Raw genomic sequence first — 16,224 nt, 5'->3', positions numbered from 1 at the left:
TGATTTGTAATTAGTTATAAGATATAATAATGCCAATTCATATGTATAATAATACGCAATTATAACTAAAATTCTTTGTCAATAGCCAGTGAGGAATCAAGGTAATAGAAAAATAATTAATCGGAAAAACCCGATAGAAAATTATAGGAAAGGGAATAAAATTATATTACAAATTATTTGTGTAACTGTGATAATGTTCTTTGAAACTCTAACCAGGAATTTGGTTCGACCTCCATACGATAAATGATTATCAATAATATCTTAACTGCGAATTAATAGTAGAAAACTAATTTTTGTTTACAATGACTTTTATAAAAACAAATTCATAATATGTTCAAAAATAAATCGAAGTTATAATTATATTTTCTTCTAAAAAAAATTTATTCATGAATAAATATATGAGGTTTTATACAGCATTATTATAAATTATAATATAACAATAATTATCTAAAACTTGTATGTTGCCAGTGCTTTAGGTCGTTAATTTATGGAGGATGAAAGAAATAGTTGGGTCATAGTAGGTCATGCGTGAATATTTGATAAAGATATAACTTTTTTCTTAACCGAATGACTGAATCAAAATAACAAAAAATTAAAAAAATGCAGTATTCTTGACTTATTCTGATAAGAAGTTGATTTAACGTTATCAAATAAATGAACACAAGCAGTTCAGTCATAAAATATTCAATCTTTTGTACTCTGAACAGCGACGTGTTTTTATTTTAAAACTATGTAGAAAAAACATAATAGATTAATTATAGGTTTACATAATTTTAACGTTTTCTTTTTTCTTATTTTACAAAATGTTTTATTGAAATTTGATCTTTTTATTAAAACAAAAGTTGCCAAAGGTTATATACTACAGAGATACTGTAGATACAATAAATTTTGGATATTATAGATATTAGAATGTGCTATTAACAAATTTACTTATGTAAGAAGAGAAATAATAAAGAGTTACTACTAGTAAATTTAGCGTGCACACTGTTTATTTAATGATCATTTTTAATTATGGAATCTTGTATAAGTTATGCATGATGAAATCCGGCTTGCTTTAGTGTGTCTTTATTTTGTCTAGTAGTGTGTTTGAGCTTACACGTGTGAATAATGCGAATCAGCTTTTATTAAAAACAATTATCAGTAATGTGATCTTCTGACCATGATTAAAGTTCGTTAAGGATTTGGAAAATTATTTTTGGAGGTTGTACATTTTTCGGTGAACCTTCCTTTTCTCGCTACCCAAAATTCTGCAAATCTTTGATTATATTTTTCCAAGCTAAAGTTGTAAGGGTCTGTGTTATCGAAAATTTTAAATTACAGCAAAGTGAACATGAAAAAATCATTGAATTCTTGGTTTTTGTATTATTATAGGGATTATTTTGTCTTTGAACCTAACCGGAGAATTTTTCCATTCAACCTTGTAAAAAAATCCCGTGGGCTGACCTCCTAATATATGTGCATTAAAACATATATATAGTAGTTCCTTGTGGCAGATACGCTCGTGCTGTATGGTTACTTGCGTTTTTCATAGTAGTTAAACGTTTTATTTGTTGTTTATTAGTCAAGTAACCTGAGGCAGGTGCAGCCAGTCACACATACCGTAACGGTGGCAGTGGCTTTGTTGGTTGAGCTAAATTGGGATAAAAAATAAACCGAATATAATGTTTAAATATTTATCTGAAGAGTATTTGGAAGCTCAAATCTATTGACTACCTGGTTTAATATAGTTGGAATTGGGAAAATTTACAATCATTGTTCAAAATTTCTTTTAACTTTTTAAGATCAATTTCAAAAATCTAAAAATTGGTTTATTCACGTGAAAATTACACTAACCAAAAATCGGGTTATGGTTCTGAACTTACAATATGTTGTCTTCAATTTCAATAAGACTTCTATTGAAAATATCTCTACTGAAAAATATTTTTGGAGCGGCTCGCTGTAAGATAGGTACATCAGAATTTACTGGCTCGCCACCTAGCAGCCCGAATGACAAGTGGAGCATCGTAACGGATTATTTTCTATCGACACGTTTTAATAAATAGTTGTTCATTTTTAGATAGCATTTCAAATAACTGCGATCTGGTAGAAAGAGAGAGTACCTGACGCATGGAAAATTTAGTCTTCGATCTACTAACAAATATCCCGTTTGAATTTTGAAAATCGGATGATTGTTTGCAAAGATAATTATAAGAGAACACCCCATTGCACCTTTCAAAACAGCACTCCAGGAGTATCTTGTTTGTTAGCAGTTGATGGTTGATTGGTCTAGCCTCTCAGGAGGTGCTCGTCATCACTCCACCTTATACGCAGTCCTCACGGGAAGCCCATTATTGTTAAACAGAATTTTTTTTAAATTTATTTAATATTATTTTATTTAAAGTAAATTTAATTCTATTATTTCTGTATTATTATTCATTCGATTGATTCGAATCGTTCAGTTCAAACCCAGGTCACACAGTGATAAAGACTCACAGTTAATTAAATTCATTAAAGTTTGTGCTTCAATCGGAAAATTTCCGCTTCTACATATTTTTTTTTCCAGATGAAATATATCTAAAAATCTTCTCACTTATGGCAAGAAACATCGGTAAAAATTTGGTTGCAATTGATGGAATAGTTTTTTGTTTATCCCGAACAAAAAAAAACCCTCTTCCTCTTTATCTAATAGTATAGATATATATACATATACGTTAATGAAATTACAGTTTAAATTTTACTAATACACGTGGTTTTGGTTTCACCTTCACCATAAAGAAGATTTATAAACTGACATATCCATTAATTATTCATAAATAATAATAATGTTTCAGATGCAATATAACCATACTGTTTAACATCTGATCTACGAGAACTGTTTTATTAAATACTGCTTTAGTCTTTAGCATTTCACCGTTACTTCATACCGTTAGAGTTTTCCAAAATGGAATATAGAATGGGTTGTTCTAGGTGTTATGGTTTTATCAATCTGGAAAAAAATAATACATTTTACTGTTCAACACAGGATCTCCTCCACCGTTACCGAATAATATCAGCTATCTCAAGCAGTAATTTAGGTAAAGTTACATTCCCTAATTAATAATAATATTTCATTGTAAATGTTAATTTATTAAATTGTTTCACTTGACGTAAAGCTGGGTTACGATAGAGCAATCGTATGATCATGAAATGTACATAAAATACAATAAACGTAGATAAGTTCATAGAATGATGAGTCCAAGAAAAGCTATAAAGTTCAGAACATAAAAAGCAATGAAAACACCAAAAAATAGTTTTATCAATCGCACAAAATAATTAATCAAATAAAGAAACAACGAGACAAATCAAAGAAGAAACAAAAGTGACGAAATGAAAAGAAGTATTTTGACGATCCATAACACCCTATTGTAGTCGATTCAACTCAAATCTCGGAGAACATGCATATCTAATATATGCAGTCGCTTTAGGCACCTAACGTCCTCGCTGTTATCCAGAAGATTAAACTCGAGCTAGTTCATACGTATGATCAATCTAATTTTTATCTTATACCGAATCGCTGTGTTTCCTTTCGAACGGTTGACGATCCAAGAAAATCGTGTATTGCAATGTTTTTGTTATAAAACACGGCGTTTCTATTATATATCTTAATAGTTTGTTCTGGAATCCCATGACTTCCATGTTAGTCTTACTTATCATGCTCCATAGTTGAATTCCATAGGACTAAATCGGTTTTTAAGACCGATTTTAGTACTGCAACTATTTATTAGGCAATGATAGTTGCGACCTCCTGCCTGAAAACTAGTACATCTCTCTGAACTTAATGTTAACCTGCGTTCTCTTCTCCCTGACAAGAATCCTCCACGTCAGTGATCTAAATGAAGTCGTAGGTACAGAACGCTGTTAACATGCAGAATATGACAACGCCATTTGAGTTATGCCATTTGAGGCTATTTGAATTAGCGGGCAGTCACACGTCCTCATCGCAAACATAACATCCGTAGACTTAGCCGGATTTTCATCTTCCATTTAGCTAGCCATTAGTTAAAAATTAAAAACAAATGCTCTACTATTTAAGGATTTCAATTTTTTTTAATTGTTTATAAACTATTTTCATAGATTCCTTTTAAAATATAAACTGATTTTTATAAAGTTAGATGCAAAATAAAATTTAATTACTGGAAGAAACGTTTTTCTTAGTTATATAACTAAGAAAGTCGATCGTAAAATTATTTGAAACTTAATTTCAATACTTTGTGTAGCTTTTAACAATAATTTATTTTCCATTTATAATGAAAGATGTTAAGATAAAAAATAAAATCAAGTATAATTTAATTTTATGTAAATAAATGTGGGCTTCTCTGTTAAGTAATTTTTAAGTTGAATTATATAAAATGTTTAATAAAAATGATTTTATCATTGGTAGAGTCTAGCGTTAACTCATAGGCAACTACTTATTTCATTTATTAATAACAAAAATTGATTCTTATTTATCTGAATAGAAGAATTTTTGAACTTTCACCGTTCCAGATTCCATATGTAATGCGATTACAGTTTATAATAAGTGACAACTAAGCCTTCAAAATTAATTTTTTTTTTATTTCTGTTTTCATGAATTATACAGCAATTATATTATCTATGCTAAGCATAAAGGAATATACTTTAAAATTACTGTTCCAGAACTGTTGATTTAAAAGATTTTTTTCGTTTTTAATATTCTTATTTATAGTAGCGCCAACAATTAAAGTCATTAACGACTTATCATCAGTGTAACGTAACTAAACCTGTGAAGGTATAAACTTCACAGGTTTATAACCTTGAGATAATTGATGGTTCCCGAGATTTATGGTTAATTGAAACCCAACCACCAAAGAACACACTGGTATCCACCATCTAGCATTCAAACCTTAATAAAAGCGACTACCTTTGAACCTGAGGACTTCGAAATCAGCTGATTTACGCCGACGAGTTTACCACTAAACAAACCGGATAGGTTGAAAAGATTATTTAAATGAGTTTATATAGAAATAAAACTGTAAAAATAATAAAATCTGTAAATGATAGACGAAACCAAAAATGTTTTTATCTTACAAGATATACGTAGTAACTTACCAAGTATATAAAGACTACTTAAAACAGCATGTTTTTAATTCATGTAGGAATGAAAGTATAAATATATGGAATATAGTCGTTTTTAGATCGAAAACTAAAAACTATATTAAATAATTCCAGATGAAAAATGAGTAAATTCAACATAGAAAGTAATAGTGGGATAAAGCTAATTAAACGATACAATAAATAATTTAAACTTAATTTGATTTTTTTTTTAATTTCATCACTTTTTTAATCATAGATGATAAATGTGAATATAAGTCACTACAGTTTTACTCAGTCGCCACAATAAAATTGTAAGGCTATTGCTAAAAAATATAACATACCGGTGGTATTTAAATGTTAATTAAATAAAAGTACTTTTAAGCTACAGATAGAAGAATTTAATGGTTAAGCTTTTATCTTTTGTGCCACAAATCTTATTAAATTAATTATTTATTGGTTTCCCGTACATCCGGTTGGAATTTTCCCGTAATAGAATAAGATAATTCGTATTTTTTTAAGGAATACTTATTATAATACTTATATTGTAATATTAATATTTCATATAAGTACAGATAATTTAACCTAAATTATATAGGCACTACCGTTTCCACGGTAACATTATTGATATTTATTTTTGCGAAGCAGGAATCGATAAGATGACGGTTTTCAATTAATTAACATTGAAATTACTCAATAGTTTCAGTTTCTAAGCTTTGAATAATATTTAATCGCTAACATTTTAGTAAAATCAATCATTTTTTAGAAATATGAAAAAAATTCATTTCTGCGATATAAATATAGAATCCCTTTGATAAGTAGCCATATGACAACTTTTTGAAACGACAGTGCACATGTAACTGTTGTACCTAGACCAGAAATCACTATAATACACAGGTTGGTCTAGTGGTGAACGCGTCTTCCCAAATCAGCTGATTTGGAAGTCGAGAGTTCCCGTGTTCAAGTCCTAGTAAAGTCAGTTATTTTTACACGGATATGAATGATAGATCGTGAATACCGGTGTTCTTTGGTGGTTGGGTTTCAATTAACCACACATGTCAGGAATGGTCGAACTGAGACTGTGCAAGACTGCATGCACTTCATTTGCACTCATACATGTCATCCTCATTCATCCTCTGAAGTATTATCGGAACGGTAGTTACCGAAGGCTAAAACAGGAAAAATAAAAGACCAGAAATCACTGATTATTTATATAACCTAAAAGCAAATAATATCCGATAGACAGAATGAAGTCCCTATTACTATCAAAATATAATTACGCTCTGTATAACAGCATCTGTTTTAGTATTCTTTACCTCCTCAGTGTAAATTCATTAAAATATGTATGGCTTATTTTAATTCCTTCCTCTATCTTTTTGAGAAATTTAATTCTTTACAAAAATAACTTATTTCTATTTCTTGAAGAGATTGCTTCCTTAAACCTGATGTGAAAAATTATGATCTTAATTAAACCTTTACTTAAAATTTTTGCATACATCTTTTTTTTGAGTTTTCTCTGAAGAAATAAATAGTAAAAAAATTAGGCTTTAACTTCATATTGCTATATTACGGTTCATTCTTCTTTCTATTTTACCTTCCACAATTCAAATTTTGTTTTTCGTTTTATTTTTTCAGTTAAAACAGTTATTATTAAATTTCTTTTATTTGAAATGAATAAAGTTACACAGCAATGTAGTCGAAATGGCTTGATTTGGTTTTTTGCTAGTATAAAAAATAAGATTTGTAACCCATTTAGCTATTAAAATTTTTATTTAAATACTTTGGTTACTTATATTATTAGTCAATTAAAACTTATCTTAATTAGTAATTAAATAGGATTATATAAACTAGCTAGCTGTTGTCCGCTGCTTCGATCTCGTAGATTTTCAATTTGTACGTAAAATAAGTTTTCGAAAGAAACGTTAAAATTTTTAATCAATTTTTATTATAATTTAAAGGTTGGTGTTTTTGTAGGCGTATTGATAAACCGGCCTATTTACTTTGACAAGGATATTGGTCTTTTCAAATTGTTTCGATGTGTTTAGCTTATTCTTGAATGTTCGTTCACCGCAGACTTTGTTGACCAGCGGACGGATTGCTTAGCGTTCGTGGAAGAAATGTTCTTTTGTCAAAATATAAAACATTACAAAAAGTCTTTTTATCACTCTTATGTCAACTACATCAGCGGTTTTTTTCGCTAACTCGCATAGTAAAAATATTATGAATAGAATTATAACGGTAAAACTATGGAGAAAGTGGACCGGAGTCGTCTTCTAGAATACAGTCATTATTAGTTAATTATTATTGTTGAGATCTGAAATTTTTATCCGTCCCCTAGTCCTGCCAAATTAGATTTTTGGAAAATGGTGGAAAACATAACATTTTATTTTTATAGGAGTATTTTGACAACAATTTTCACAACTACAACACCTTTGGTTCCTGAGTTACTGAATTTTCATTTAAAAAATTTGCCCCACTCCTTTATCGTACTTTTAAAGACGGAGTTTTAAAAATAATTCTCCCTAAAATTCATCTACCTAGGTTTAGCGATTTGAGCTTTGCGATTGATAAGTTGGTTATCAGTCAGTCAATATACTTTGTTATACATATATTACGTTATACATTATTATACACACATATATATATATATATATATATATATATATATATATTTATGTTTAAAAATATATACATGTTAAATGTTTTAAATAGATAAGAATACAGCGATGGGCGGGTTAAATCGCCAATTAATGAAAACATACTATATCTCATAATACATTTGAAATTTAATTGTAGAAAAAAGCAAAAATCTTCAACAAAATTATATAATTATTAATATTATAATAATTAGCATCGGTATTTAAATTATTGTAGTTTTGATTTAATTTTATACTTTGCGAAAATAATAGCGTTTATTTAATGCTTAAGTCTTTTTTTTTTTTAATAATGGATTAATAAAACTTAGTATTTTTTATTTACAAAGTAAATATTTACAATTCAACTTCTATACCAGGTTTGCTCACCCCAAAATTTGGAAAATGATTTGATATGAGATTAAAATCGCTCACGATATCTGTCTAACAGTTATAAATACCAGCTTCATGCAAAGTATTGTAAAAGAAAAATGAAGAGGGATTTAAAACTAACTTCATTGAACTAAACGTAGCACATTGTCGTGCTAATCACAACGAAATAGAAACGGTGGATAGATTTTGAATACTACAAGTAACGCCATAATTCTAGGACAACACAAAGCTTGTGTATATAGAAAAAAATTATATGTAAAGAATCAAATGTGGTTTTGCTCCCTTTGTACTTCAAACGCTTCATTTGTAATTACAGTCATGAGACAGGGATCGTAAAAAATAAAAAACACTTCAGTAACGTTAATTTCCTCGGAGGAAAATTAAAATTATTTTTTTATTTATGTATAGTTTTTCTGTTATTACTTTTATTGATTAGAATGATTAATATATTAATAAATCAATCACCAAGTAATCTATGGATTTATGGTATAGGAATGAGAAAAACCCGATTAGAAAAAAAAGGAAAGTTTTTCTTTGATTTATTATAAAGTGATAATTTTAATACGGTAAATAAAAATATTTATATGTCAATTTTATTGATGTAAATGATAATAATAAAAAGAAGAAGAAATTATTACCAAAATTTAGAAAAACAACAGGGAAGATTTAGGATACTTCTTGATTTTTCCTATCCTTTTTTAAATATCACTTCAAATATGATCTGTTTTTATAATTATTTGCGATAATAAATTTTACAATATTAATCGTTATTATTATATGCAAACAATTTTACGTAGAACCGATTCGTTTAAAGAAAAACATAATAACTACTGTAACGTTAATAATAATAATAAAAAATATTAAGTAGTTACACGTGGTATATAAATATGGAATGTCGATATACAATATAGGCATTATTTCAAATATTTATCAAATATGTTATAAATATTTTTCATTTTATTACTACATTTTCCATATAACTGGCAATAAATCTTTTCTTTTACGTAAAATGTGATAATTTTTTTTACGTATCATAAGCGTAGGGTAACCCGTGAGGGTTGTAACGAGGATTTGAAGAATGTAGATTACACCTAATAATATTATATAATCAGTGTTACATTAGGGGTGAAATTATTTTATTATTATAGGCCCTAGGTCCTACTAACCCTTCTAGAGCAATGGTGTTTCGTAACTTGCTTTATCAAAAGGCCCAAAGTAAAAATCTGGAAAATAATTCCCGAAATTTTACAGTATATTCTTTTAGATTTAAAGCATATTTCTTATATTATATATATATATATATATATATATATATATTTTAATAAATTTTTTAGCAATCCATAAAGATGTAGTAATTAGTTATCGCTTTTTCTTCTTTTTCTTGTTTTAATTAATATTATCTATTAAGAAATTAATAAGAATTCTTTGCGCTTCTTCTCTATCTTATATTGAAAAATCGGTTGTTTTGAGGCAGGAGCATTTGATAAGTAAATTTAATGTTGTTTAGTGTGTTTATGGAATCCACCGGCTTGGTCTTAGTCTATTTGGAGGTCGAGAGTTCCAGAGTTCAAGTCCTGGTAAAGTCAGTTATTTGTACACGGATTTGAATACTAGATCGGGGATACCGATATTTTTCGGTGGATGGGTTACAATCAACCACGCATCTCAGGAATGGTCGAACTGAGACTGCACAAGACTACACTTCATTTACAATCATACATATCATCCTCTGAATTTTTATCTGAAAGGTTATCTTGAAAGTTACCGGAGGCTAAACAAGAAAAAGAAAGAAAGTGTGTTTCATGGTTGAAAATTTATTTAAGGGTTCCCATACTTTGTTTAAGATTCTACGTATATATATATATACACAAAAAATCTTTTTCCACTGAGGTTAATGATCATCATTGATCGTCAAAAAAAGTGGCCATCAAGGTTTAGATATTTATTAAATTATTTCTTGAGCGTATCTCTTGTTTTCCATTTGATTTCAATTATCATTTACATAGTTCTTCATTTGTACTCATCTGTAAGTTTATTTAATTATTATACATTAATAAAAATAATAGTATTTTTTCTAAAAAAAATAATTTTATATAAATAATAAATTATAAAAATAATAAAAAAGCTTATAAAATTGTAAACTAATATTATTATAATATAAAAATGTATTTTTTTTAATAAAAGAGAAAATAGAAAATCTGGAAAACCATCATCAACAACATGATAAACAATTGATATCAAGTGGTTGAGTTAGTAGGTTGTCACTGAAGTTTTAAAAAATGTATTACCACAGCGTTAAATGTTCCATAATTGCACAAAATATATTATGCAATCCTGCTAGGTTTTTTTTTTATTAATAACTACATTTGTGCACAAATTTGCTTGCGGTAATTAATTCTCAATGGTTTTTTAAAGAGAAGTAAAAAATATATATAAAATATATATATATATATATATATATATATATATATATATACCAAGAATAACAGATTAAGTGTTATTCATTATTTAATAACACAGTAACTACTATCCTTATGTCTAATTACACATTCCATCCCGTCTTTTGATAACGGTTTTTTGATTTTTAACACGTGAAAGATTCAAAGCCTGACAAGGATTCCAACTCAGAATCTCAGGAAATGAGACAAGGTACTTACCAATTTATGACAGATTTCGGCGGAAAATCTTAAACATTGATGAGAAAAACAGAGAATTATAGAGAGATTTATTTAGAATTTCGTTTAAGTTCATGATTTATTTATTTTTAGCTCTCATAAGGCTAAATTATTAATACATATACCTTTGAATAAAGTCAAAATACAATTTTTATTAAAAATCTGTAATGAAAATGTTTTCTTTTACCTCTTAAATATACGCCAACTGAAACTAGTTAATTCACTACATGGATTTTTCAATTTATATATCACGTAAGAATTACTGAAATGATCTTAATATGAATTATACAAAAAAAATTAAAATTTTACACCAAAAATTATGATTAGTTATTGTCGCATAAGTCTTCTAACATCCTCACCGTTCCCTAGGAGGTTTATGGCCAAACGGTTAACGCGGTCATTTAGCCGAAATTCATATTTCAAACTAAACGATTTATTTCTTCCTTGACGTATCGCAGACACAAATGGTCGTGGATTTCTCTGTGTTTAGCAAATCACGGCATCTCAGCTATACACATCGCTAGTTTGCTCCAAAACTGCTGTATGATTTCAAAATTTAACTTGTCATTGCCTAGAGTTAGACGCTATATATCTATATCGGTTCTTAGTGTCGACTTAGTGTCGAAGAACGCAGATAATGCTTGATTATATTTTACCAGGGAGAAACGCCCATCAAGATACGAAGAACAAAATAATAAGTTTGAGGATGGTTCTTTTTAACTTACCTAAAAGACCAGGAAGTTAGACCTTATTTATTGTAAGTTATTTTTAATTAACATAATTAAACCTTGATTATTATATTTAATTTTATTTTATATTTTTTAAGTCTACATTTTTGTTAGATTAAAAGTAAAATCCCATTTTACTTCGATGTTCGAAGTAAAATGGGACTTGACTGATAGAGTTAGTCGACTTATTTGCATCAAGATAGGCTATGTGTTTTAAATCAGGTTTACGCCGGATGTCCAAACATTAAATTAATTTAATTTTATAAACGATTAGATAAATCTAGCAAATATATTCATAATCAATTTACTACAAATCGTTTGAAATATATATTTTTTAATGGAAAATTTTACCCTCTTCCAGAGAAAAAAATAATTTAATGTCAACAGACGGAATAAAATGTTTAAAAATTAAAAAAACAATTATTTTTAATTTTAAATTGAAGTTGTTTTTTTGTGATTAGAAATTCAAAATCTAGTTCAGTGAAATGTTGTAGTAAAAAAAACATTAAAATAAATTATATTTTATACCAACTTTCCTAAAAAAATACATCGTTTTTACTTAGTTAAATTTCAAACGAAGGCTGCATCTCCCTCGTCTTATAAACTACAATAAAATTATTTTTGATACTTCCTCGTTGAAGATACATTTCAGTAAATAAATATATCAATGAATAAGAATAAAAAAAATCTAAATATATACGCGTATATTTTTTTTTAATTTTAATAAAGGTCGCTTTTTTTAAGGATAATAAATACGTTTTCTAACTAGAACATCCACTACTATACTAAAACAGTAATTTAGATTATCCATCAAGTATGAATTTCAGATTTATATAGTATGTATTAAAAAATTTCGGATAGTTTTTCCGACATTTGTGAAAAGTAAACCCGATTTTTCGCAAAACATCAGGATAAATTTATATCTAAACCTAGATTTATTAATAGGCACTTAAAAGTTTTGGTCTAGTCTTCCGATTAGTAAAAGATATTTTGTTTATCAATTAATAAATATTTGTTATTGGAAAAAATAAATTAGAATTTATCAAAGATTTTGAAGAAAAGTTATAATTTTATTTTAAAAAGTATCTGTGAATTAGTTTGAGCGCAAAAGGTTCTGAGAGAATACTTTTTTGTTTTTTATTTTTTTAATTATAAAAAATAATGTTCCATTTTATTCAATTTATAAGTTATAATTTCGAAAATAATTTAATAATAAAATCTCTTATGGTAATATATATACACACAAGTTTATTTAAAGTTATTTTATAAAAGGTTTAAATTTTCAGTAAAAATTAGATACAAATAAAGAATAAAATCTGAAAACAAACTCTGAAACGTGAGTGAGTGTGCGTAAAAAAACTAAAGTCCTCTATAAGGTACTAATTTTATCGTTTTTTGAATAGGAAAAAAGAAAATTAATAAAAAGTTCAAAATAATTTTCAATTAGTTGTGGTGATATACGCCAGTAATATATGGGTATAATGTATTTTAAAGATTTACACTGCATAGGCAGCTAACTAGCAACATCAGTCATATGTTTGCATTTATACTGCTTTAAAATTCTTGAATATAAAATACAATGTGTATATATATATATATATATATATACCGCTATAAAATTTGCATCAGAGATACAATCGGACGGTAAAACTTTCATATATTATCTTTTTATATTAAAGGTTACGTTCAGTTCTATTACAGTATTAGTAAAATACAACCTGAGTCTTAAGAAGCATTTTTTTTCTTATTTTACAATAAAATATTTATTGTGATTTTTTATTTATTTAATAATAATAAATGAACTAATTGTATTTAAAGTATTATTTAATTTACTCTACTTTTTATTATATACGTCCAACGTGTGAGTTCTAATAAATAATAAATTATACTTTTTAAACCGGCAAAAATATAAGGTACACCAAATTATTCTTACCCAGAAATATAATCCCACTTGAGAGTAGGCCGTGGGAAACCCTCGTTTTTTTTTAGGATTTTAAAACGTGTCATTGAACTATAAACCATTTAATCAGGGGCTTCTAATGTAGGGTTAAATTAAGCCGGTAACAAGAGCATTAAACCTTTTTTAATCGTTTACTTCTTCTAAAATGGTATTTTACGCAGTGCGTGCATATTATTTAATATTCGGCAAAATTTTGAAAGCAAAGTTGACGGGCAGGATAGGGATTGACTTCTGATACGGCGACTGGCTTCTTTCATCTACGACGAATTTACTGTTGCGAAACGCTATACTCTCTACTATACTATGAGCTGTACCTCTACTACTTCAGATCGCTTCAGATAGAACTATTGATTATACAATTTCTAAATCGTAAACACGATTTTGTTGGAAAATTTTGCTTTAATTACAGCGCGTACATTTAAGTTCTTATCATTTAATTTTTGAAACACAGTCAGCTTCGATGCCAGACGTGAATTATTTTTAATGGAATCGGGAACGATAAAATGATAGAACGTTTATCCCCGATTAATGTTGGAAATTTTCGATTAAGGATAGCTAGGTAGCTCAAAATTTTGCATATCTCTTTGACTTACTGAAATAATAGCCGTAGGTTCACTTTTAATTGAAAATTATATTATAGGATTTACATGACGTGAACTCGTTTATACGGAATTCCACCGGTTTAATAAAAAGAAAATAATAATTTTATAAAGAATTAATCGTAAATAAAACAGGTGTCTGTTAAATGCCACGACCGTAACGGTAAATAATATGATTTTAAACTCAAGGTCCTCCAAGTAATTTCACTTAACCGTACTGAATTATAACTACCCGTATTTACATATTGGAATAATCGCCGTATCCCTTGTTATTAACCGTAAATCACTGTATGTCATGCCGTGCTTATCGAAACAACTTATATTCAACCCTATAATTGTCACCTTTGATCACCAAAGATGTCTACTAAAATTCTTAAGTGGGTATAATTACTATCAGGAAAAGTAAATCTGACTGAAGGTAGGATTAACATTTTAGGACGTAAAATCTAACAGATTATACCTTATATTATTAAAATAATTCTTCTAATGATTTACTTTGTATGTTATATATATATTTAAACATTTTCGATAAAAATGAAATTCATTTATTTACATATTTTACTTTAAATTTTGTTTACTTTAAATATTATGTATTGAATTCGTAGTTAACTAAATCGAGTTTTTATTCCAAAGTTAGTTGATATTAACTAGTTATAAACTAAGTGGGTTTTTTTTTAATTTATTGAATTTGAAATAATTAGACGAAAATCATGCTAAAAATAATGCAAACTACAGATATCAGTATTTGTATATAAATAAATAGGTAAACAAGTTTTAAAATCAAGTTCTAAATATTTCAGGTTAAGTTAATCAGTTGCTAAAAAAATTTATAAGCAGTAATTTTAAAAAACTCGATTACAAATATGTTAAATTTTCAGAAAATAATTATCATTAAATTTTATTTAAATCTCTTAAATAAAAAATAAAACCAGATTTTGTACAAAATTTTGTAAAATTGATTTCGAAATTTTGTAAAACTGTATATTTACTTCAAATATTTATTATACATTTCATAGCGCTTGAATATTAAATCAAGAGTTCTTGAGTTCGAGTTATGTTTAAATTTAGCAGGATGATAAAAATATGTAATCATTTTTAAAGCTAAAGAGAAATAGCTTTGTTTATTTTTTATTTATAAATTGGGATTTAGGTAAATACTTACTAGTCAATGCAAATTACAAAGAAAATTTATCGAACAATTAAATCTTCATTTTATTTCGTTATATAAATTTTAAAATAGTTATTTTTAATCATCGGCTTTTTTAAAAGTATTTATCCTTTAAATTAGGACGTACAGTAATATTTTCATTCGGTAAAAAGTTTCATACAACAATATTTTCTTTTGTAAATGAATCATTTACATATATTAACTAAAGATTATTTTTTATTACCGTTATTTTTAGGTAGATTTCATAAGAAAGCTACCTGTTGTAATGGGTACCATGATTCAACTTCCAGAAAATTTCGAATATATATATATATATATGTATGTATATATTTCACTTTCTTGTAAACACGATAACGCAGTAATTTTCCCTCAATCACTTTCAAATTGATACATAAAATATAACTACTATAAATTTTGGTCGATTTCGTTATCGGGCAAAATCGGACCATAGTGGTGGAAATGGGAAGGCATTTCGAAAAAATAAAATATCGTTATAACTTTCTTATTAAGTAAAATATCGAATTCGTTTAAAGTCCCTACTATTTTTTGGATAAGGATCTAAAGCATATCTCTGTAAAGTTTTTTGATATCACTAACCATGGCACAGGGGGTGGAAAAAATTGGTTTTCGAAGACAAACGCAACCGTTTTTCATAGGAAATCTTTTTTATCTCCTACTTAGCAGTAGGAGATAAATCTACATCCGCCTTTCGGCGTGCCGAAAGGAATTTGTTTTATTATTTGATATTGTCATTAACAAAGTGGTTAAATACATATGGCTGCCGAAAATAGAATAAAAAAAAAGAATAGAAAAAAAAGTACTTTGAAGAGTTAAAAAAAAAACCGAAATTACAAGTATTTTATATTATTTATTAATGAATAGATTTTACAAAATATTTTACAATACAAGAGACATTATACAGTTGAAGGAAGAAATATTATAAATCTAAATGACTTATTCTCTTGGCGATAATAAATTCACTATTTATTAGCTGAACAGTG

The 16,224-nt window shown here is 27.4% G+C and overlaps 1 protein-coding gene across 2 annotated transcripts in view; it reads left to right on the top strand.

Moving 5' to 3' along the window:
- Positions 1 to 16,224, top strand: part of LOC142328866 (protein apterous-like) — a 330,108-nt gene that overhangs the window by 44,044 nt on the left and 269,840 nt on the right. The window lies entirely within an intron of this gene.

This window comes from Lycorma delicatula, chromosome 8 (assembly GCF_047948215.1).
Source record: "Lycorma delicatula isolate Av1 chromosome 8, ASM4794821v1, whole genome shotgun sequence".
NCBI classification, from domain to species: Eukaryota; Metazoa; Arthropoda; class Insecta; order Hemiptera; family Fulgoridae; genus Lycorma; species Lycorma delicatula.
The sequence above is the reverse complement of the archived record's forward strand: the minus strand, read 5'-3'. Positions and strand labels throughout refer to the sequence as shown.